Below are 24,854 nucleotides of genomic sequence, written 5' to 3' on the forward strand. Positions count from 1 at the left end.
AGCAAAGGCTGCAGGGTTTACCTTTTTACTCTTTCATCCCACGTTAGAAATCTAATCTGGAACCCATTTCTCTTGCGTCGTGTCGTCTCGTTTGGGATGTCCCTTCCTGTATCTGTCTGAGGATATTAGGTTGTTAACTTTCCCCAAAACTGTAAGGAATAAGACATTTTAAATCAAGTTTTTTGGGGGAAAAAAAAGTGGTTTTCCTGTTTATACAATGTTTTGTCAGTGCTTGCTGCATTCTGCTATCCTCCTATCTCTGCCATATTCATACGTATAAATTATCACTTAACTAATAAGGCTCCTTTGGCGTGAAGTCTTCTAGAACTCTCTGCTGCCTACCAAACAAAATTTAGACACGCTAGTTTGACCCTGTCGTCTGAAATCTGTCCCTTTGCCCCTGTTTGCCACGAATTTTCTGCTTAGAAATGCTTACGTAGCCCGGTTTGTTCAGCGGGTCAAAAGACGATCTTTTCCATTTTTTTCCCTACATGTGACGCTCCCAATCCTGCTGATCTCTTTCTGTGGAAATTCTGGCTCGCTTTCCGGGATCTGGATCCAAAGCCACTTCTTCCATGCAGCTTTTCCTAACTTCCCGGTAAGAAATAAGCACTTTTCTCCCTGGATTCCCACAGCAATGTTTGTATCTCTCAGATTACACAAATCAGGACACTCTATTGATCTCTAAAATTATAATCATCATGTGTGAGCCTGAAGCTGTTGTGTTTACCTAAAGCATTGCATCTTTGTCGGTTAAGAGTGTGGACTCAGGGGCCAGGCTGCCTGAGCTCAAACACTGACTGTGGGATATTTTTAGCTTCCTGATTTTGGACAAGTTACTTGAATACTCTTGAGGTTCAGTTTTCCCATCCCCAAAGGTGAGATATTAACCATTGCAAGTTGAAAGTGTTATGCCCAAAGGACATAAATCAGTCCTCTGCATAGAATAAAATGCTATATAAGTGTTCACTATTTTATCATCTTCTGGTTTGGGTAGAGGCAGAAAAGTTTTCCTTCTTCCCTTTTCGATTCTTTGGCTGATCTAATAATTCAATTCATATTACACACATGAAGAGGGGGAAAACTAATAAAAGTTTAATAACATGTATACCTCTCGTATGCATGGGAAAGATGCATTCTTGCCAGGTAAACAGGGAAGATCCCAGGGCCCTGAGGCCTTGACCTGACCCGGCCGATCCCAAAGATGTTGCCAAAGGCTCTTGGTCTTGTTATGGGAAAGAATTCAAGGACAGACACAACAGTGATGAGCAACACAAACAGGAAAGTTTATTAAAGCAAAAGTACATTGTCAAGATGTGACAATGAAGGAGCTAGAGAGAGAGAGAGAAAGAGAGAGTGAGCTGTGTGCTGGGGTTTGGGCTTCTCTCTTTTAGTGACAGTTATCCACCAAGGTATGGAATATTCATTACTTGAGGCAAGGATTTCTTAGAAGCAGGGTTTTGTGCTTTTCTTCCTTATTTGGTCGGGGGATTCAGGCCTACTCTGTCAGCCATCTTGGGCCTATCTGGTTTGATCCCACTTCATGTGGTTTTGTTTTGGGGTGTTACCAGGACAGGCCTCCAATTTTCCCAGAGCCGGCCATGACTTCCTCTTTGCTGGCATTCAGGCATTCTGTTAGAACCTGACTGTCTCTAATATTACCTCCTCAAGGACTCTGGGCCCTTAAAATTTTTTAAGGCAAAATGACGGTGGTCTGTCTTCTGTAACTACTTCATGATGGTGTGCGATGTTTGACCCTGCCTGAAGACATCAGAAGTCCTAGCTGTCTAAGTTTTAGGACACCTGGATGGACAGTAGGGAGTACAAGGAAGCTGTGGCTTGGTCTAGTGGCTCTTGAAAGTCATTTCTTTGGGGGTCTCTTTCAGGGTTGTTGCGAACCATTACCTGGAGATTTACCCTGTCTGGAAGCTTTCTCCAACCTCTTCAGAGTTGATCCCTACACAGCAGGACGTGTTGCCCATTGCACAGATTCCCCCGATTTCCCCAAGAATGTAGGCAAGGGCCTCTTGTGGCCAAGTGGCTTGCACCTGATCTTATCTGTATGGATTTCTTACTTCCCAGGGAGAGTAAATACAGGTGCAGCAGGTGGTATTAGCCATCACATAGACCCTGATTTGGTTAGCAAAGCCTCGTGGATATTAATAAGAAGTATTTCTACAGAAACAAAAGAATAACATTGGTTAATGTCTGGGGCAAACCATAAACCTAGTGTCTGAGTGCTGAGTGTCGTCAGTGAGAAGATTTCTAGACGTCTGGTTCAAAGCACCCTCAGTTGGCCTGGGAGCAGGCAGTGGCAATCCGATGGGTCTTTCTGGTTTGTAGTTCAAATGTCCCTGGTGATCCTCTAGAACAACAGGCACTAAGATCGTCTGGATGAGTTTTGCAGCAATTTCTCTCAAGTTGACCTCAAGTTGTCTAGTTTTGGTTTGCAGGTGTTCAGGAAAAAGGGCAGTTTTAGTTCTTAACGATTTCAAGTGAAGAGAATGGGAGATTGGAAACCTTACTTTGGAGTCATAGCCAGATACTTGAAGAAACCGGAAGAATTTAGGATCCAGCTCAGTTTTATAGGCAGACGATAAACACTAAGACGATCAGAACTAGAATCTAACGTCCACAAAGACGTATTATTGAAACATAATCTTTCTCTAAAATCACCCTCATTTCCATGAAAGAAAGCCAAATCAAGACGAATTCGTTTGTAAAACAAGTCTAGTTTTAGCAAACTTGGCCTAATTATTTACATAAGCTCAGCAAGGAAAGTGATTGATCATGTAAGTTTTCTTTTAATCGCCTTTGCTGGAACTATTACAAGGAATTTCAGATTGAGCCTTTAGCAGCCTCCCAAGGCCAGAAGCCAAGCCAAATACCTGCCATCAGATTTGTCTGCAATACCTGTAGATTTGGGTGAATTCCTCTTCTCTGGGTCCCCCAATTATCCTGAGGTTCCTGCCCCTGCCAGGAAGTGACATTCTTTATTCACCTGCTAAGGCTTCTGGGAACTCTGTAAGCAAGATATCAGCCCAACATTTCCAAGAGGCTCTATTGACTCCATAAAGTCAAGTATAATTACTTAAGCCTGTCTGGTCATATCTGAGTCTATGCATGTCTCTATCAAATATGACTTTCCATCCAAAGCCTTGGTAGTATAGCCAGTGTTTCTAGTGGTACCCTGTTACAGGGAGAACAGATTCTCGTTGAATTTATGCAAATAACTGTCATTGCCATGAAAGAAAGAATACTCACAGAGAGTTTCTGAATTCTGGAGGGTTCAGGCAGGGAGAAAAGAAAATGTTTCGATTTGTTCACAAAGGAATATTTTATCATATTTTTGTAAGTCATGGATACTTTCAGAAAAAGTTTCCTTAAATCTGCAAGAGTAAACACGAGAGAGCCAGCAACGTTTCAGACTAACAACCCAAGAAAACTTTGTCTCTTTCACAGAGGGAATTATTCCAATCTTAGTCTTCACCATGCATAAAACTCTTCTTCAAAGATTCCGTTTCACATACCTTGTACAACTTTCTTTTTACATTCAAATTTTGTCCTATGCCTTCTCTTTCTAAATAACCAGTCTCATTTTAGAACAAAATTGCTTTCTTTTTTCTCAACAAAAGTGTATTCTCATTCTCTGCCTCTACTCCTTACATTACTCCTTACTCCTGCTTCCTACATACAGAGCTGCTTCCCTTATCATTTCCATTAGTCTTAATTACATTTAGCAGAATTTTGACTCTTAGAAATCTCAGACTCTAGAGAAAATTAAGTGGTAACCAGTTGTGAACTATTACACCAGAATTCTTTAGATTGGAAATTTATGAATATATTTCAAAATTTCTACATTTCGAGAAGCATGCTTTTTCCCCCCATAGTACAACTTGCAATAAAGCATAAAGCCCATTTACCAACAGACTGAAGTATCTTTAGTTTCTCTGGAAGGAGAACCCAAAAGCAGACAAAACTATGTTTAATAACCAAAGCTTTAGTATTGTATCTTATTTGGAAAAGACTTAAAGATCCAATGAATTGAACCCAATTTATCATTTAACGTAACAAAACTTCAAAGTTTTAAATTATCAAAGATTTTGTAAGATATAAACCTTTTTATTTATTCAAACTACTTGTTCTTAATAATTACCCATGAAAGCTTTTATGAAACAGTCAAAATTGACCATAATTTGAAGTCAGCTTTTTGCCGACAAACTGCAACAGAGATCATGTGACCTTGTTTGACCTCTACTAAACCTTGGTAGAATAAAAGTTTTATGTTTAATATTGATATCTCTAAAGATGTGTTTATTTTAATTAATCCAACATCCTTGAATACTGCACTAAAAAGTCAAGCAATTTGTTCCCCACTGTCAATTTCACTTGGGGTTCCTGTGGAGAAATCAGAAGTGGGAGGTTTAAGTCCCAGGGAGTCCTTGGTCCCTTTCAAGTTGATTTGGAAGGTGCTTTAGTTTGAACCTCAGAAGGAGGTGACCTAACAGCTTGGGGTGCTCTTTTCTCATCAATAGGGAGGATAAGAGGAGTAGGAGTTAATGGTGCCAGAAACACGGAGGATGTTTAGTTAGTATAGGAGCCAGTCATGCAAGCTACCCTCATGGGGGTGTAGAAACAAGAGGAGGGTGAGGCGGAGGCTGAGACAGTGAATGAGGTCTCTCCAGCAAGGCTGGAGGCGGATAAAAGCCCAGATGGCAGAGAAAGATGTGCCTGCCGGTGGCCTTACCCAGCTGTAGAGCTCACCGGTTCCCACGGATGTACCTTTTCCTATCAACAGAAGTATCTATCAATAAAAGTGAAAGCAGACAGTCCGTGCTGGATCAGAATGGACGGGGAATCTCCCTGTAACAAAAGAGTTTCAGCAGCTTGTTGGGAATATTCCTGAAAGTCCCTGTCTCAGGGTAGACTAAGACAGTTGGCTCCGATTATCATAGCCGTTCACCCAGAAAATAAATGAGAGGCCTCCACATACAAGAGTCAGGTAGCTCTCTCAAGCTATATGTCAAGCAAAAAGAAAAGAAGAAAAGCAAAGCAAAAGGAGAGGGGAGACTCAGGGAAAACAGAGGTAGGCATGGATGTGATCGTTGGCAAGACAAAGGAGGGAGGCACAAAGTGATAGAACACTGGTAAGGTAGTGGATTCATAGAAGCAGAAGGGCCTGAGGCAGCCGAGTTGATAGTGGATTGAGGGGTAGAGGGACAGGAGAGGGGTGTTCTCAGTCCCCTTAAAGGAACTTGGAAAGATTGGGGTTCTGGTACAGGGCCAGAAAGCCCTGACCATATTGGATTTCAGTCCAATTTCCCTGCCTTTTAAGAACAGATCAAGTTATAATATGGCGTTATAGTGAAGACTACCATTTTCTGGTCAGGCTTCCCTATTCTTTAGTTTATATCGGGGCCAGGCCATGTTATAAAACAAGATAAGCATTTTTCTTTGCAAGCTTTCTGATGGGAGCTGGTTCCAGTGTCACAAGATACATCTTAGGATGAGTCTTTGGGGATGGAGGTGGAATTTCCCATTGTCTTCAGGAACAAAAAAAGTTGACTCCTGTAACAAGAGAAGGAGCAACTCAACAAGGCTCCTATTGTTCCCAAGAGGGGTCTCTGACCTTCTCCTGAGACCCCTGATAGAAACCCAGGGTCTTATTATCCCAATGAGAGCTGATTCTCTCTAGGGAATCTCAACAGGACTTTAATTAGGAACTCTCCCAGAGAGTTCCAATGGTGAGTGCACCATAGGCATCCCCAGCCTGCTGTCCATTCATCCCTGTCACCACTGCAGTAGCTAGCATGCCATGAGACGACTTTGGGGTCCTTGGTGTTCCAGTGCCCATGCCTCATCCTAACACCTGTAATCCTGGGGCTACAGCTTTCTTGGAGACTCTGATAAGAATGATGTCCAATAATTAGTCCTGACAACCTGGTGTGTATCCCTCAGGAGCAGAAATTGCCATGATTCCAACATCTCTGAATATCCCATTGCCCTCGTTCTAGGATGTCTCCCATCAGTAGGTGACAAACAATGGCCACCAGGGTTGGGTGCCTTGGATGTTTCTTATCTGACTCACAGGAACTTTTTGATCTCTTCTACCTTGTTGGTGGTCCTGGTGGAACTAACCTCCCTTTCCCATTTTTCTTCTGAACCCCTGAACTTCTTGGGTAGAATGACACTCATTTAAGTATCAAACAAGGCAAACCCCTAGGGAAAAAATCTTGTTAGGTGGGGTCCTTTGCTAGGGAGTAAAATGGTGTACAGCCTATTTCATGGTGACCTGCACAAACACAACAGTGAGAGTTACAGAATCTCTGCCAGGGGTGCCCCACCCCCAACAGAGGAGAGTAGGCAGTAAATATGAGGGGAGGCAGCCGAGGTTCAACAGGGGGCATCAGAGCATCCCATGAACAAAACACATATTTTCACAAAGGTAGAGACAACCTGTGAATATCCAACGGTCACCTAAGGATCGATATAATGGATCTCAGTGTGCTACTTGTGAGTGTCGATTTCATGAATGGCTGTGAATCACCCTCTTATGCGTGTTGGTTTTTCCCACTGGAAGTCGAAGACAACCAGGGGCGCTCAGAGCACTGGAGGAGTCCTCATGTGTGTGTCCCGGATGAGCCAAGGTTTTAGTTACCAGTGAGGTGGAAAGCTCAGTGGAGCCGATGCACATCCTGAGAAATAATCTCTAACACTTCCATAAAACTTTTAGTCGCTTAAAAGTGACAAAAGGGACAAATGTCCCTTTATTCCTCGGTTGAAAATCAGTCTTTCATAAATGCTACCAGACTGTATGGTTCCCAAGTAGGTGGGAAAGAAAGGAACAAAGGAGTTGTGGTTTCTAAACAACCGTCCAGCACAAGGAAGGTGAGATGAGGAGACTCACCAATGAAGAAAGTAACTCAATATGCTGTTGCCTGTCCCTTCATGGTCACTAAAAAGATGTTGCCGGGAGATCCTGGGCCCTGGGGCCTAGACCCAGCCTGTCCCAAAGATGTCACCAAAGGCTCTTGGTCTTGTCATGAGAAAGAATTCAAGGACAGACACAACCTAGTGGGTGAGTGACACAACAGGAAAGTTTACTGAAGCAAAAGTACACTCTTGAGATATGAAAGCAGGTAACCTCAAGAGAGAGAACTGTGTGCTGGGCTTTGGGTTTGTATCTTTCACTGACAGTTGTTAGCTAGGGGGTGGAATATTCATCATCTGGGCTGGGGATTTCTGGGAAACAGGGTTTTGGTCTTTTCTTCCTTACCTGATCGGGAGTTTCCTGTCATGGCACCCACCATCTTGGATCTGTCTGGTTCGATCCAGTTTCTTGTGGAGTGCTGCCAGGATTGGCCTCTGACTTCCTTGATAGCCGCTCATGACTTTCTCATTGCTGGCTTCCATGCATCCTATTAGAATCTAACTACAGTCTCTAACACCGAAACAACTGAGTAACTCCCCGAAATGGCCAAAGCCACCACCGTCTTCAGCTAAAACAAAAGAGGCTACCAAGGAAAGAGCACTAAACAAGGATAAGGTTGCTGTGCAGATTTAAGCCATTACTTTCTCCGTAGATAAAAATCTCTGGAGCTTCAATCATCCCCTTTTTCGTGGTACCTGAGGAAGAAAGTGAGATGTCTTTCCTAAATGCAAGTATCTCTCACAGAAGGGTAATTTCCACTCAATTGTCAGATTTTCACCCGCGTCTGCTGTTTCTTGAAAATAACCGGCTTAAAATAATCCCCATGCCAAGGAGATACGTTTTGGGGTGGCACATTTGGTTCCCCTTCACTTTCTTTATGGTTGAGCTCCCCGAGTGAGGGCGAGAAATTCTTTATTCCTTTGTATAAACAATATGATATCAAGTAATATTTGCTGACTGAATGTGTGAGTCCTAAATTCTGATAACTCTTTGGGTTTCACTTCTCTATGATGAATCTTGTTTCCTATGAGCTACCAATAGTTAAAATTATTTGATTGGTTTGTGCTTATTTAATCATCGGTAAAATACTTATTAAGCACTTGCAATAAGCAAAATAAAAACAAAAACAAAAACAAAAACGGCTGTTGAGCCAGTGGGAGGCAACCTATACACCTCTTAGCTTCAAAATACACAATCTTGGTTGATACTGAGTCATGCAATGAAAGCAAAAAGTATAACGTTGTGCAAAGACTTTAAGGAAGTCAGCTCTGTAAGCATTGCCACATTGCCTGAAATTGAGGCTTGAGGTTACTTCTAGAATTATCAAACCCTTTCTTTATGGAAAATATGCTTCCCAAAGGAAGGGTTAAAAATGCTATTCCACTCCTTATGTTTTTACATTTAGTCGACTCTATGGGACAGAAGTTGTAAACAATACCCAGGGACTTTTTTGAGGGAGCACAAATGATTTGTATTCAAGTGTGAATGGCACTTCAGAAGATCACTATTTTACTTTGGAGGAACCAGAGATGTCCTGAAGACTGAAGTGATTTTGTTGATGTACATTTTGTAGTCAGGAGGCAAAACCAGAAAATGGAAAGTGTATGAAGACAAAGTTGAAAATATTTTTTTCTGAGTCAGCAAGTATTTGTCATGACTGAGGGAATTTGGCTATCTTCCTCTTTTCCACTGTTGCCACTTCTCCACGCATGCCAAAAGAAATCTAATCTTCCTTTTGTCTGGCTTGTGCATAATAGGTAGGGAACCAAGGCATTAAGGAGTAGGAATTTTGCATATTGGTGGAAACAACAGGACGGTGTCTATCCTTACAGTTTTCCTAAGAAGTTTTATTAAAATTAAGCGGCTAGTATACATTGATACGTAGTATGTGGTAAGAATCTTTCCAAGATGGTTCTCAATGATCCCTGCCTCCTGGTACTTATGCCTTTGTGTGGCACCCTCCTGGAGTGTGGGATGGCACAAAGGACTTGCTTTTGAGAGAATATGAGAGAAGTGCTGGATATCACTTTCATGCTTACACTGCAGAAGAATGTGACTTATGTCTTACTGGACTCATTCCATTACTGTCTTGAATTGCATTATTTAATGAAGCAAGCTGCCATGTTGAAAAGGCCCATGTGGCAAGGAAATTATGGTAACACGTGGCCAACAGCTAGGACATAGAGTCATTCGTCCAACAGTCCATGAGGGACGGAATCCTGCCGGCAATCATGTGAGGAAGCTTGGAAGTGGATCCTTCCCTAGTTGAGCCTTCAGATGAGACTATTGCCACAGCCAACACTTTGCCTGCAGTCATGGGAGAAACCCTGAGACTGAAGACTCATATAAATCATCCCCATATTCCTGACTTCAGAAACTGTGAGATAATAAATGTGTGTTTAGGGCATCAGTTACACAGTGATAGATAACTAATATAGTGTATATTTAATGCATATTCTGAAATTTCAAAAAGGTTGGTCTCTTTCTAAATCTTTTTTTTTTTTTAATTTTTATTTATTTTTGAGACAGAGAGAGACAGAGCATGAACGGGGAGGGTCAGAGAGAGAGGGAGACACAGAATCTGAAACAGGCTCCGGGCTCCAAGCTGTCAGCACAGAGCCTGACGCAGGGCTCGAACTCACGGACCGCCAGATCATGACCTGGGCTGAAGTCGGACGCTCAACCGACTGAGCCACCCAGGCGCCCCTTTTTCTAAATCTTATATAACGATATAGTACAAACTTGTCTATTTGATCCCTTTTGGATCCTTAAACATTTAATGTATTACATTTTTATTGATTCTTCCAGAAGTGTCTCCGTTCATTCTCTCCAAACTTTTAACTTCTCCTTTCTTTAGGTGTTAGCTTGCCAAGCATATTCACTGGATTTTATTTTTCAAATTCAGGAAGCAACTCAAAGTCATTTGGCATAAATTAGAATATTCTTTCCTGAAGTTAAAGGCTTTACATTTAAATATAATTTTACATCTGAGTGTGGGTGTGGAGTTGAGTGAGAAGTATACTATAAACATTACAAAAAACATTGGTAAAATAAATATCCAACAGGCAAATCAAAGACATGTGTTGCCGTGGGAGTGGTGTGTGTGTGCGTGTGTGTGTGTGTGTGTGTGTGTGTGTATGGTTTTGCTTATTTTTTCCCTGTCTATATGAGAAGGATAGAAAGAAAAGGTTGAAGTGAAGGAAAGGAATCTGAATCATTTATAGTGGGCTGAGACAAATAGATTGTTTCATTTTCAAAGAAAAAAATAACTAGAAAATGAGAATCTAGTTCCTAAATTCTTACATTGCTTCTTACTTTCCATGGCACGGTGTTATACATCATATATACCAACTATTTTAAAAAGTCATGTAGAAAATAGTAGCCTTTCTCTAGAAGTTCTGTAGTCTAAGCAACTCCATGATTTTCCATCTACTAAATAAGGTATCTGTGGCACTTTTGGGTCCTTTCCAGTATCAACCTCACAGTCTTTATGATGTTGACATTTCTTCCAGCAACTTGGAAAATGTTCTGTATCAGAAAAGCTGTATTCCCTTAGGAAGCACCATTTTTTTTTTTTTTTTTTTTTTTTTTTTTTTTTTTTTTTTTTTTACTGTGTTCTTAAGCTGGGAAGAGTTTGGTCTATACACTCTTCAATCCACATGAACATGAACACTGGTATCTTCAAAGTGCATGTTTAGTAGCTAAATTGTTTTTCCTCCATCGGACCAAAATTTCAAGCTTTCTTTCAAAAGGTACAGATTGTCCTGGCTACGAAATCTTGGAAATCGCATGTGCCTGATATATTTTTAAATTTCCCTTTATATATTCCAGTGTTAAAGAGAAAAAAGGATTTTATGTGAGTATTGTAATATGGTACACAGTATAGTAGAGTTGTTTTTTTTTTTTTGGAAAGTCTTTCTTTTGAAATTTCCAGTAGAAAATGTAAAAGACACTACAAATCTGTAAACCTATAGATTTGTACATAGGAAAGCAGAGCGAGAAATGGAAAATGTGGTCACATCTTTTTGTCATTCCAGTACATCGGGGCTGTGATCTGTTTCATAACCCAAGGGATGCTGGTTACCTCAGAGAAAACACGCATAAGATCACTTAGAATGAGGGCCTCTTTGTGGTAGGGTAAATATGCAAACCTGATTCTAGAAGAATGTGTTCATGTTTAATCAATGACACTATTATGGAGGGCATAGTTCTTGACAAACAAGTATATAGGGTAATAGACATATCTTTGTTATTCAACCTCAGTAAATATGCTTTAGCACTCAATTGGCACCTAATTAACAACTAATTAGATTCTCAAAGAATATAAATTTACATTTAGTTGCATTAGTTAACTTGATGCCTTTAATACTTTGCTCTTGGTAGCCTTCTACACAGGAGTTTTACTTCATTTATTCCTTATGCCAAGTGAAATGTCAGGCAGCGAAGAGTTATTAGAGCATTCTAATTGAAATTTGAAAACTAATTAGAATGTGTGTTCCTATTTAGGAACTGCTGAACTAAAAAGTCTGAAGCAAAAATAAATCACTATATTTATACTGTAACTGTCATATATTCTTAAAATTAAATCCAAACGTGAGACTTGATTTACAACATAACCAAAAATATATGCCAAAGCACTTTAAACTTCTTCAAAAAAGTTGCGAAGATATTTTTGAAACTAAATAGAAATAAAATCTGCTTTTCCGGGGATAAACTAACAAGTAAAATAGCACGTAGCAGAATTTTAACAACATTATATGGAAAATATGGTAACACTGGCCAATATCAGCAATTTCATTCACAGGAATTGCATGGGATTAAACTTTTGCAAAGAAAAACTTGGCAGGCAAAATTGTCAAACTCTTTCCAGAAATCAACTGACAAAGAAAACACACACACACACACACACACACACACACACACTCACGCCCACAGAGTCAAGAACATTCTGGTACCAGTGGGGTATCTTCAAACCTCATACAAAGATATAAAATCCAAGAGACAGTATTTGAGAATCTGTGACTATTTGAGTATATGTTGATAAGTATGTATATGTTTTTGAGAAAACAATGGTTATATTTTACAACGTAGGGAGGTATCCCTTGGGAGTTGTTTATTTCACAGATACCCAACGTCTGAATAAAATTGAACCCTCCTCCCTCAGATATGAGAGTTTACTGCATACTTTTTTACACATAAAGTTCAAAGTCACTTACGAAGGGACTGAGCCCTTTCCTCCAATCCCTCACCTTTCCTCATCTGTCCGAAAAAGCAACAATGTGTTCCAGTCGTTTTCTTCTGCCCACGTTATACCAAGCATTAGTTCAATCCCGTCAACAAATACCCATTGAAAGATATCTTCTTTGTTACAGGAATTATTCCGTAAACACACACACACACACACACACACACACACACACACAGAAATTCCTGACCTTGTGGCCCACATCCTAGTGGCGGGAAGGAGATATCTGTAAAGTAAAACTTGGTTCACGTTGACTCCAGGCTTTCCAAACTGGCATTCATTCACCAAGGAAATGGCAGACAATGGTGCTACAGGGGGATTCTCCAGATAGGTAAACACATAAAAAAAAATGGGTATAGTGAGATAAAAGAGGGCACTTCTTAACTCTCCAAAAGGTACAATGTGTCAGTAAGCTTGTGGCTTTCAACATGCTACAGGAAAAGAGATATAAAGTTAGCTTGGAGAGCTCATGACTTTGTATTTTGGTGCTGATGTCAGCTTTTTGTTCAAACCGTAATGGTCTGTAAAACCAGGTTTGTGTGACTGCAGTCGGGTCACTTGTGTGAGAAAGCTGAAGGACAAGATTCGGGGCGGGGGGGGGGCAGCAGCTGGTGAGGGAGCCAAGGAGAAGCAGCGGTGGGTACTCCTGCCCTCCTAGAGTCTGTTGGGGGCAAAGTGAGTGTGCTCCTGGGGGCCAAGATGGTTGCCCGAGGGAGGACAGACCTCATCAGAGAAGCTACAGGCACCCCAGGGTGCTGAGGAGTAAGGATGGCTTAGAGAGGAGGTGGGAGACAGCGAGACATTTCGTAGCGAGAGAACCGAGGTGAGAGGTCCCTATCCCCAGGCATCGGAGGACTCAAGAACCAGATAAATTATCCAGATTGTCAGCAGGCAAAGCTGCCCAGTAACTTTTGCATCAGAACTGACCTGTGACACTGTCTCGTCTCCCTCCCTCCCTGTGTTCCCTGGATGGATGAAGGACTGGAAGAGGGGAGAAAGGGTAGATAGACCTGCTGAGTGAGGAAGGAGAGAAGTTGACTCTACCCCTTTCTCTGAGCTCTGGTCTCCGATGGGCAGGAGGCCAAACTTGGGATAAGAGTTTGTGTATACGTGAGGTTTCAAGACGAAACCTAGTTCCAAGTACCGACTATTACAGGCATTTTAATGACCAACTTAAGGACCTTGCTTTGCCCCCCTCTTTTCTGAAACGGCATATTAGTTTCTCCCGTCCTCCTGGATGTATATCCACTCCTACCACATGATGGGTTGTCTGTTTTGTTCCCAATTCATCGCAGCCTTCAGATGATCTCAGCACCCAAGTTTCTCCTAGAAAGGAAGTAACACAGCCATGGCCATTTAGCTAAACGATGCCCGTGCGGCCTGAAATGGCGAATGTGTTTTCTGAAATACTCCATTTCCACACTGGCAGCAGCTGGTTGATGACGCTGGAGTGTGCATATGGTTAGGAACTAAACGGCTGGTATGTTAATTTAATGTGTCATCATCAACGATACTGATCACCCCAGCAAAATCGATCATGCAGTGAATTGTATTGGTTGTGACGGTGACCACTGAAAGATCTCCAGGACTGGGTTTCAGTCACTTGAATGTGTAGACACAACCCTTACTTTCACAGAGCTCGAAAAGGTCCTGGTGCAGTTTCGGATCACAGATTTTATCTCTGAATATTTGAAGAAGTATCTTGATTTTGGGGGCACCTGTGTGGCTCCGTCGGTTGAGTGTCCCACTTTGGCTCAGGTCATATCTCGCCGTTCACGGGTTCAAGCCCCTCATCAGGCTCTGTGCTGACAGCTCGGAGCCTGGAGCCTGCTTCCGATTCTGTGTCTCCCTGTCTCTGTCTTTGCACTCTCTCTCTCTCGCTCTCAAAGATAAATCAACGTTAAAAATGTTAAAAAAAAAATAAGTATCTCAGTTTTAGGTTAATGTGTTCTTCACCTGAATCGTCTGAAATTGTAACCAACAATACGATCTCTCCAAGGGTGACCCTTGGTTCTCTGGCACATCTGTGGAAGCTTCTCGTGAGCGAGCTCTCAGACAGAACCCCGTCAGGAGCACGTGAAAATATCACTTGGAGAGAAGTGCCAAGGAGGTCCGCTCACAGATTCCCGCACCCTCTGGCGAAGTGCTGCGTGACTTTGAGCTGACCTTGAGATTTATGGTCTGGCACAAATCGTCATTAAACTGGGAACAGCTTGGGTAATGTCTTGATAGCAAACGGTACCCAGCAATGTGTTAGCAGTGGAAAGAATTTAAAATATCCAATTTAGTTTTAATTCTGCAGCAGAGAACGGCCTGTGATTTTGAGAAGTAGTCACAAAGTTCAATGCCAATTCTAAACGAAAAAGAACCATGTTTGTGGTCTTCCAAGTGTACTTAAAACCGAGACTAGAAACAGGCTGATTGTTCTGATTTAGCTGTGAACAGCTGCTAGGCATCCAGTAGTGCAGTAACTTTTATCTTGTCTCTTGTTGTAAATTTATGAATTGGTCCCTTCATCCTTAGCTCTGTGGAGCAAAGGGAAGTCAACTTGCGCTTATCGGATACGCGAATGGGACGCCGCACCCTCTTAACGACAGCGTATCCGAGGCTGAGGGCAATTTGTACTCTCATTACACAAAGAGTCGTAAAACTTAAATTGGACCCAAGGTAGCACAAGTTAATCTTTATCCCCTGAGTTCCCTGAATATCTGGGCTATTGTACAGTGTAGCATTTGGTTAGTATCTCATAAAGTACATGAAAATTTGGTTAGATGATAACAATTATATACAATAATGGAGCTTTAAGATTATCTGCATAACATGAATCATCTTAATCTATTAAAAAGAAGATATAATTGGATGGTTAACCATAAATGGGAAGACTCTGCCAGGTAAACTTACCTGACCCACCGTCCCTGGTCATTATTTACGTGAGGATGGCAATTGCTTACCAGCAATGTGTCCAACTCAAGGGCAGGCAATCTGTGGTGTGGCCTAGAATGAACAGGGAAGAGGGATCAATCAGGTTTCCTCTTTGTGACATTCCTACTGGACCTGGGAAAAGAATCAGCCACGTGGAAGCCAAGAGAATCATCAACAGGCGGGGAGGAGCTGAGTCACCTAATGGTCTACACCAAGGGTGAAGATCCATGGATTCATGCTATTCAGCTCTCTGGAGCCACTTTAGGTCTAGGAATGCCTTCTGTGTCCAACTTCCTTTGGCTCAGCCCTACCATTGGGTTTTTAAAGAGAATTCTAAAAGCTCTTGGAGGAAGCACCAGCAGAAAATATACATCATAAAGATGAGGGCAGAAAAGTGAAAGGAAATACTATGCTGTTTGTCACTTTCACTTCTTAAGGAACTGCAGTTCTGTGTAAAGAAAGCTTGTATTTTCTGACCCAGCATTTCCATAATATATGTCCATAAGTTTGGCTTCCCAAGAATTAGTCTATAAAGACAGATCCCCAGAACCTATCTCACTGGAGTCAGCATCTCCTGAGTGGTTTTTAGGACTATCTGTTTAAGATGGTCCCCAGACAATCCTGATGTCTAGCCAAAGCTAGCCGGATTTGGGTCCTGATGTTGCTGACTGTCTGATTTTAGAGACAAGGAGACTTAGGCACAGTTTCTTCAGATGCTAAACTTCAACTGTGCAGTTAAAATGTGAAAGACCCTGAGTGGCACCAGAATTTCCTTTTTTGAGCGCTTATTCCAACCACCAATTTGTTTTTATTACAGATATCTGGAATCATTATTAGCAGAATCAACCTAACTAGAACCTTATTATGCCATTAATACAGTTCGCTATTCTCTTTTTATCCTGCACCTTATCAAAGCCAAAAAAAAAAAAAAAAAAAGTGAGCAATGCCAGGGGTTATATATTCTCAAAGAAATGCTAGGAATAAGCGTACTCTTTCAGTGAAGTTGGTTTGTACCACTAGGAAAGCCTAGAGAAGGATCTAGAAGACTGAGAACCTGCCATGGAATGTTGAATTATATGTGAAATTTATGAGGAAATTCTAGATCTCAAAACACTTCTGCAAAGAGAACATTACCAAATGAATGCAAAGGTCTTATAAATCAGCATTATTCTACAATTGTACCAAAACCAAAAAATCTAGGGAGTTGCTTTAAAACCATAGTAAAACATTTACGATGGGAATATTCTTTAAATAAGCATCTTAGTTTTGCTTTTAAGCTATTTCTGCAAATATTTTTAACCAAAGTCTGTTTCTTCTTTTTTAAATAGTTTGTCATTACAGTTGTTTGGCTCATACACTAAATCTTTTCTTCAAATCTTTTGATTTACTTTTTTTATAATAGGTTTTCCCCAGCCCACCAGGTTTAAATGATTCCATAGATGTAGCCTGGTTTCCACCTTCCAGATCACCTTGTCAGAGGCTTCTTGAAGCATAGAAAAGAATGCAAGTTGAAATCAAAGTATACAAGTTTAAGACTGGCACAAAGAAGGAACAAGCCTATCAGGGAATCTGCTGGAATTCTCCGGGCTGTTCTCCTGAAGGAATTTTTGCACATTCGTTTGAAAGAGTTGCAAGTAAATGGAAACAACACTAGGCACAATGAAATAAAAATGTATCAAAGGGGAGAATCGCCTCTGGTTGGCAAGAGATTACTCTAGCTCCTTCATATTTCCCACACAATGTGCCCTCAATCATACTCTCCCAAAAAGGTGGAGTATCGAAGAGAACATACTCTCCATCCCATTTACTTCTTCCTCCTTGAGGACAAAGGGGTGATTACTCTGTTTGGTTATATCAATATTCACTGGGCAATCTTCTTTATAGTGGGTAGGTCATTCCATCAAAGGGTAATGAAGGTGGATGTCTCCCTGATTCTTACTGGAATAACTTGCATCCTAGATTTTCATAGTGGTAAGTAACAAGCTTTTGTGTATGTGTATGTAAGTTGTGCTGAGTGCCTGAGATTTGCATATTAGAACAGACAAGTGGCCAATTTCAGAGCAGCACAAACCGTTCTAGGCAATGTTCTAAATGCCTTGCAAAAATAAACTCATTTACTCCTCACAACAACCCGATAAGGTAGATGCTATTATTATCCTTGAGGCACAGATGAAAAAACTAAGTCAGGATAATTTGTTCAGGGTTTGAAAGTCAGAGGGCTGCAGAACTGGGTCTAAAGCCAAGCAGCCAGGACTTCTAGAAAGGGGGCTTGAGGAGCTCCGTGAAAACGCTCCCCCAGAGAGACAGATGTTAAACTGGCCAGAATTAGGGGCGCCTGGGTGGCTCAGTCGGTTAAGCGGCCGACTTCGGCTCAGGTCATGATCTCGCCGTCCGTGGGTTTGAGCCCCGCATCAGGCTCTGTGCTGACAGCTCAGAGCCTGGAGCCTGTTTCAGATTCTGTGTCTCCCTCTTTCTCTGACCCTCCCCTGTTCATGCTCTCTCTCTGTCTCAAAAATAAATAAATGTTAAAAAAATTTTTTTAAAAAAAATAAGAAAAATAAACTGGCCAGAATTAGTAAAGACATTCCTTGTTCCCAGAGACTGATCCAAGGGCTTGCACAGATGTGGGAACAGCATGGGGCCCAGGAGGGGCTATACTGCCAGCTATGTCACAGAGCCTCCAGTTCGGGGAGGGCCCTACAGATGTTCTAGGTAACCTCTAAATACCCCTCCACCTTCGGCTCCTGCTCTGGAGAGTCTGGCAGGACAGCTGGGGCACAGGCCCGTTTCCGCAGAGTTGTGCATCACTGTGCCTGGTCCATGGACGTGAACCTCCACCGATCCCACATCGTAACCCAGCTCTGGGCTGCAGAAGAGCTGTGCTGGCCGTGTCATTAATCCCTGGCCTCCTTCCCCCAAGCCCCTGCTCTGTAGCACAGAGGCCCTGCCAGAGGGAAGTAAAGTGAGCCTCAAGAGTGGCAGCACCCTGCCTCTGCCGAGTTGGACAGTGGAACCGAAGTCAGAAACTCGACCGGTAATTCTGGTATTTAGGTAAAGCCTGTCTCAACCACGCTTGGCTTGAGTTGGCGTCTTTATAGTATGGCTCGTGCCATTCAATGCACCGAACATGCCTTTGACATTCCTCCCTGGGGCCTATCTTACTTGTTAAAATCATGAGAGAAGATCACACTTATTGACTTCGTATACAAACACTTAGTACATTTCTAATTTTAGTGTCAAATCACCATTAAAGCTTTCAGACCAAGACAAATGAAACAGTTATATATTAACTCATGTAACTAGTCAAGAGCTTCATAAAATGAAACAAGAAGGGGAAACGTGGATTAGGCTTAAGGTTTCCATTTTTTTTTCATCTCAAAATGAAGGCAGCGTTTTGAATTTAAAAAGCCCGATTGTGCCATCTGGTAGAAAACGAACTGATCTTGCTGTGATTAATTCAGGTTGTATTTGGTCGACAACATAGGCACTGTGGTATTGGGAAGGAGTTGCATGTTGGTTTCATTTTATTTAATGGCTATAAGCCATGTTAGTGGGGTTTTCCCTAGCTACTTGTAACTGAATAAACTGTCAGTCATAAATTTTATCAGGGTATGGCAACTAATAGAGACCTTCAGGTACGGTGAAAATCACACATGATTAAAATAAATACATTTGGCAAACGATTTTGAGATTCCTAATGTTGTTGTTAAGAAACCAACATGCACCCAGAACCTATACTCCAGCTTATTTAAGGAAGAACCACTGACAACTCTGTATTTACTAGATTTCTGTAATGGGCCTTTGTAGTTAGAGGTGGAAGTGATTAAAAAGCAGTGACGCTGAGTAAGGATTGACCTGAGTGGCGCGAGAAAGGGTATATGGCCTTCAGCTTATTTGGACAGCAGAGAAACTATTCTGTAGGCGGGGGTTGGGTGGAAAATCCGATGAATGGGAAGATAGAAAACAAGAGGCTGCAGGGAGGGGTATGTGGAGTAGACATTTGTAAGTAGATGACACCCCAAGTAATTTTTAATGTAAAAAATATTCACAAAAGTAGGGCACCTGGGTGGCTCAGTCAGTGAAGCATCCGAGACGCTTGAGTTTGGCTCAGGTCATGATCTCACTGCTCACGTGTTCGAGCCCCACGTCGGGCTCTATGCCGACAGCTCAGAAGCTGCTTGGGACTCTCTTCCCCTTTCTCTCCGCCCCTGCCCCACTTGCCGCCTATATCTGTCTCGAAAAATAAAAATAAACTTAAAAAATATTCACAAAAGCAGTTGAGGAATTGAAAAAACAGCTCGGCAGCCCCTCAGAAAGTTAAACATAGAATTACCATATGACCCAGCAGCTCTATACCACGCGATATGTTCAAGAGAACTGAAAACGAGAATTCAATGTAAAAAAAAAAAAAAAAAAAGTGCACATGATTGCTCGTTGCAACGTGATTCATAACAGCTGAAAAGTGGAGATAATCCAAACATCCATCGGCTGATGAAGAGATAAATAAAATATGGTATATCCATAGAGTGGAATATCATTTAGCCATACTCAGGAATGAAATAGTCACGTATGCTTACAAAAGAGATGAAGAACATTGACTACATTGTGTTCAGTGAAGAAAGCCAGACACAAAACCTCACCGGCTGTATGATCCTAGGATTAGGAAATGTTCAGAGTAGGGACTCGATAGGGACAGAACACAGACTAGTGGTGGTCAAGGGGCAGAGGAAGGGGAGAGTGTGGAATCGTGGCTTCATGGGTATGGGGTTTCCGTCGGTGGCGGCAAAAATGTAAAAATCAGGTAACAATCAGGCAGATGGGATGGTTGTAGGCAACTATGAATGCACTGGAAGTCACCGAATTGCATCCTTGAAGCTTGTTGAATGATGCATTTTGTCAAGTGGATTCTGCCTCGATAACGTGGAAATAAACAAACAAATACAAGTAAGTACTAACTATACTAAGACAAAGTGTTTTCAGCCTTCTGTGCCTGGGGTTGGAGGATCTGTACAAGTGGGTGGCAGGTGCTGAAAGGGAAGGCAGTCGTCTCCATCATGTGGGCTTGAAATAGAGCTTCTGTGACACGGAGTGTGGAGGAGAAGGGGGCCATGTGTGCTGCCTGCCCTTCCTGACTGGAAACTACAGCTCCACTGGCGGTGGGAGATGCGTCCTATGGTCTCTCTTTCTCAGAGTAAATTTGCATTTTACTGGCCTGGTCGGGTGGGGCGGGGGGTGGGGGGAGGGCGTTGGTAGGGATGGGAGTCGGTTATTGTGTAAATGCCACAGATTGTTGGGGGGCCTGGTTGGGTGAGTCACTTAAGCGTCTGATTTCGGCTCAGGTCATGATCTCACCAGGTCATGATCTCACCAGCTGTGAGACGGAGCCCCGCTTTGAAAATGAAAGCCTTTGATAACAGAACACAAATGGAAAATCATAAAGAAAACACTGATACGGTCAACTGCGTATACAGTAAAATTTTCTCTATAGGAAAAAAAAAACCCTGCCATATGCAACCCCACTATTTCTCAAAATAAAAATAAATAAACAAACTTTTGTATCTTTTTTTTATAAAGTTTATTTTTGAGAGAGACAGAGACAGCATGAAAGGGGGAGGGGCAGAGAGAGAGGGAGAGGGAGAATCTCAAGCAGGCTCTGCACCGTCAATACGGAGCCTGATGCTGGGCTCGAACTCACGAAACCATGAGATGGTGACCTGAGCTGAAACCAAGAGTCAGATGCCTCGCTGACTGAGCCAGCCAGGTGCCCCAACTTTAAGTGCCACAGATTGTCACTGTTTCCCGTTTGCTGTATGCCCTTAAAACAAATGCCAGACTTTAAAGGGTTTTTTTTTTTTTTCATGATTTTCACTAGTGAAATAATTGTTTATCACTAAGCTTTTACACCACCATTTTGAAAGTGGCAATCTGTCTCTATTCTTAAATAGCCAAACAAATAGCAAACTGGAACAAATGTGAGCAGAGGTCTTGCTCAGGAAGTTTTAAGTACTTCGCAGTTCCATTCTTTCAATGATGTCAAATTTATCTCTTGGAGAGGGGTAAATAAAGGTTTCTGTGACTCACTTCAAAATAAAAATTAGCAGTGACAAATTGTTATTCACAGTTTTCCTTGAAAGAGACAACAGTAATCATTAAATATGGCAAGTGTCTGAGAATTCTGAACATACAAAGACAAATTTGACAAAAGATTTTCCAATAACCTTGCATATTCTCAGATGGGAATGTTTAGTATTACAAAATATATCAGTATTCCCAAAATTAAACTGCAATCTCACTCCCCATCACAAAACAAGCTTTATGGATCTCGATGAGCTGATACCAAAATTCACTTATAAAATAAAATGTGTGAGAATAGCCAACAAACTGAAAAAGGAAAGCAAATGAGGGAGGTTTTTTCCCATCACATAGAAAAACATATTGTAGAGCTATAGATTCAAAATAAATTAATGAAGGAATACGTATCTAGACCAATGCATCTGAATACAGATGATAAAGATGACATTTAAATTATGGGGCAAAGAACAGACAATTTCATAAATGAAGGTGGGAAAACTGATTATCCATATGAAAACAGCAAAAATGAGAACCTTGTTATGTAGAGTCTAAATAGAAAAACACAATAAATACCTCAAATTATAAACATATTGAAAGAAACTGGGAGAGAAGTTTTATAACCTTAGGGAAAATGAAAGCCTTTGATAACAAAACACAAGTGGAAAATCATAAATAAAACACAGATACAGTCAACTGCATGTACATTGAAATTTTCTGCATAGCAAAAACAAAAACAAAAACAAAAAACTGCCATACACAATTTTAAGTGAAGTGACAGAAAAAAGGAAAAAAATATTTTCAAGTTACATTAAAAAATGCAAATAATATATAAGGATTACTGACATATTAAAAAGAAAGGCTCGGGTTGCCTGGGTGGCTCAGTCAGTTATGCGTCTGACTTCAGCTCAGGGCATGATCTCACAGTCCATGGGTTCAAACCCCGCATTGGGCTCTGTGCTGATGGCTCAGAGCCTGAAGCCTCCTTTAGATTCTGTGTCTCCCTCTCTCTCTGTCCTTCCATGGCTCATTCTTTTTCTCTCTCTCAAAAATAAGTAAACACTAAAAAAAAAGTTTTTTTAAAAAGAAAATCTATATTACATAAGAGGGAAAAGAGTAAAAAATATGAGAAGGAAATTAACAAAGGGTAAATAATTTAATAGCAATGAGAAGAAGAAACTACTCAATCGAGGAGAAAATTCTCTCTATTAATCAAGGCAATGCAAAATTGCATTGCAATGCAACAAAGTATTATGCAACAAAGTATTATGTTTAGCTTTGGCAAAAATTTAAAAAAATATATAATTTCCCATAATAAAATGGAAGTCCATGCTCCAGGCTCAGCTGACTTCTCATTTCCTCAGAGAAGTCTTCCTTCCATATCCTGTACAGTACTCACAAGGGCAATACACCTTCCTTCATATAGTTTTTCATAATAAATTACATACTTATTGGTGTGATTATTTGTTCAACACCTGTTTCCCTCCTCCATTGAACTGTAAGCCCAAAGGATCAGAATCTGTGCTCTCTTCTCCACCGATTGACGTCTACACAATGCCCGGTATATAGTAAATATGAATGTCGGTTGAACGAATAAGTAAATGGAGAAATGAATACTGATAGATAACTACATTTAATATTTGCATCTAATCATATTCATGCATTTGTTCTCAGGTTCTCCATCAAAGACATTCAAATCTTCCTAGATTTCTTTGACTAAGATTGTGTTTCTTACATAACTTAAAAAAAAAAGATCGGCATATTTTGTTTAGATTGTTTTCTTTAAATCTTGATTATGATGCAACTATTTACAACTATACTAATGCAAAATGTCATTTATTGAGCTACAGGGACTATTTTTGGTACTATTTTATTTTATTTTATTTATTTAAAAAATTTTTTTTTAATTTTATTTATTTTTGAGAGAGAAAGAGAGAGGCAGAGTACGAGCAGGGGAGAAGCAGAGAGAGACACACACACACATACACACAGAATCCAAAGCAGGCTCCAGGCCCTGAGCTGTCAGCACAGCGGCGCGGGGCTCGAACCCGTGAACCGTGAGATCATGACCTGAGCCGAAGTCCCACACTTAATCGACTGAGCCACCCAGGCACCCCTAGTTTTGGTACTATTTTATTAAATTCTGGGGAAAAGTTCCAGATATTATTGCCCCCACACAACCTTTAGCTTGTAGGTGGTATTTTCTCCATTTAAAAATGGGGTCATCAGGGTGCCTGGGTGGCTCAGTCGGTTAAGTGTCTGACTCTTGATTTTGGCTCATGTCATGACCTCACTGTTCTTGAGATTGAGCCCCGCATTGGGATCTGCACTCACAGTGCAGAGCCTGCTTGGGTTACTCTCCCTTCTCTGTCTTCCCCTCCCCTGTTCTCTCTCTCTCTCTCTCTCCCTCTCTCTCTCTCTCTCAAAATAAATAAACTTAAAACAATAAGGTCATCTATTCACAATCAGGTAATAAAGAAGGTAGATATCTTAGCTCCGCTTATAATAAGGTACCACAGAGTGGATGGTTTCAACAACACACTCTATCGCTCACAGTTGGAGGCTGGACACAGGAAATCAAGGTGCCAGAAGTTCTGGTGTCTGATGACAGCCCACTTCCTGGCTTGTAGGTAGGTGCTTTCTTGTTGTGCCATCACATGGCCGAGAGAGGGCTAGCTGTCTGGTCTCTTCTCCTAAGGACCCTAATTCCATTCATGAGGGCTCTACCCTCACGACCTAATGGCTTCCCAAAGGCTCCACCTCTTTTTACAATCGCACCGGGAATTAGGCTTCAGCCTAAGCATTTCAAGGGGACACAAACAGAGCAGCTGAATGTGCCCCGTGCGGCCCCTTCTATTACAGTGCTTCGCGATATAAACACGGACTCAGATCCCATTACTAGGTAGGTTAGGCCCAACTCTGAAGATCAAAATTTATATTCGTGAATACAATACTTGTGTTCGTATTTGTCATCTGCCCAGCACAACTAATAGGGTAGGTGCTAAATGAGGCTATATTTTCTTAACAGTTATGAAGAGGTCTACGGACGTAAATGTAGACTGATGCTGTTGGTTTCCGGTTTTTAGTTGCGCATGAGCGTGCACGTCCTTAACAGCAGGTGCTGGCTACCTAATGTGCTCATCATAGCCTGTGCGTTGGCCCCTCTCCGTCCCACCTCTTATTTCATTCGCTGTCGTGGCAGCCAACTTCACAAATGACCAGCTTTATGCAGACATTCTTGTTTGCCTTTCCCTCCCCTGAGGTTCCTCTGACACCAAGATACAGGGCACTTAAGGGATCTTTCTGGACACTCAAGCGGGGATAGCTCGAAAGTGTGTATTTAACCCCTGAAGGTTCACCCTGTTGAGCTGATAGATAAGTGCTTTTGGCTTTGGTCCCCCAGAGGAAACTCGGTGACCTGTTTCACAAGGCCATCACGAGGTTCCTGGTAGAGTTGAACACCAGCGGTCCTCAGCGATATCCAACAGGATAACGCATCCTTTTCCTGTATTTCCTTTCCTCCATATCTGACTCTCCTGGTGCCTCATTCTTCCTTCTTGGGATCACTTCCCAAATATACTACCTGGATGGAAAACTTAGATTCTGACACTAAAATATGAGAGTGTTGGAGAAGGGATTTTGGCTGTTGGAGGAGATACCTGAATTATGATATAAACGCTATTGCTT

The sequence above is a fragment of the Panthera tigris genome, chromosome F2, assembly GCF_018350195.1.
Source record: "Panthera tigris isolate Pti1 chromosome F2, P.tigris_Pti1_mat1.1, whole genome shotgun sequence".
Lineage (NCBI taxonomy): Eukaryota > Metazoa > Chordata > Mammalia > Carnivora > Felidae > Panthera > Panthera tigris.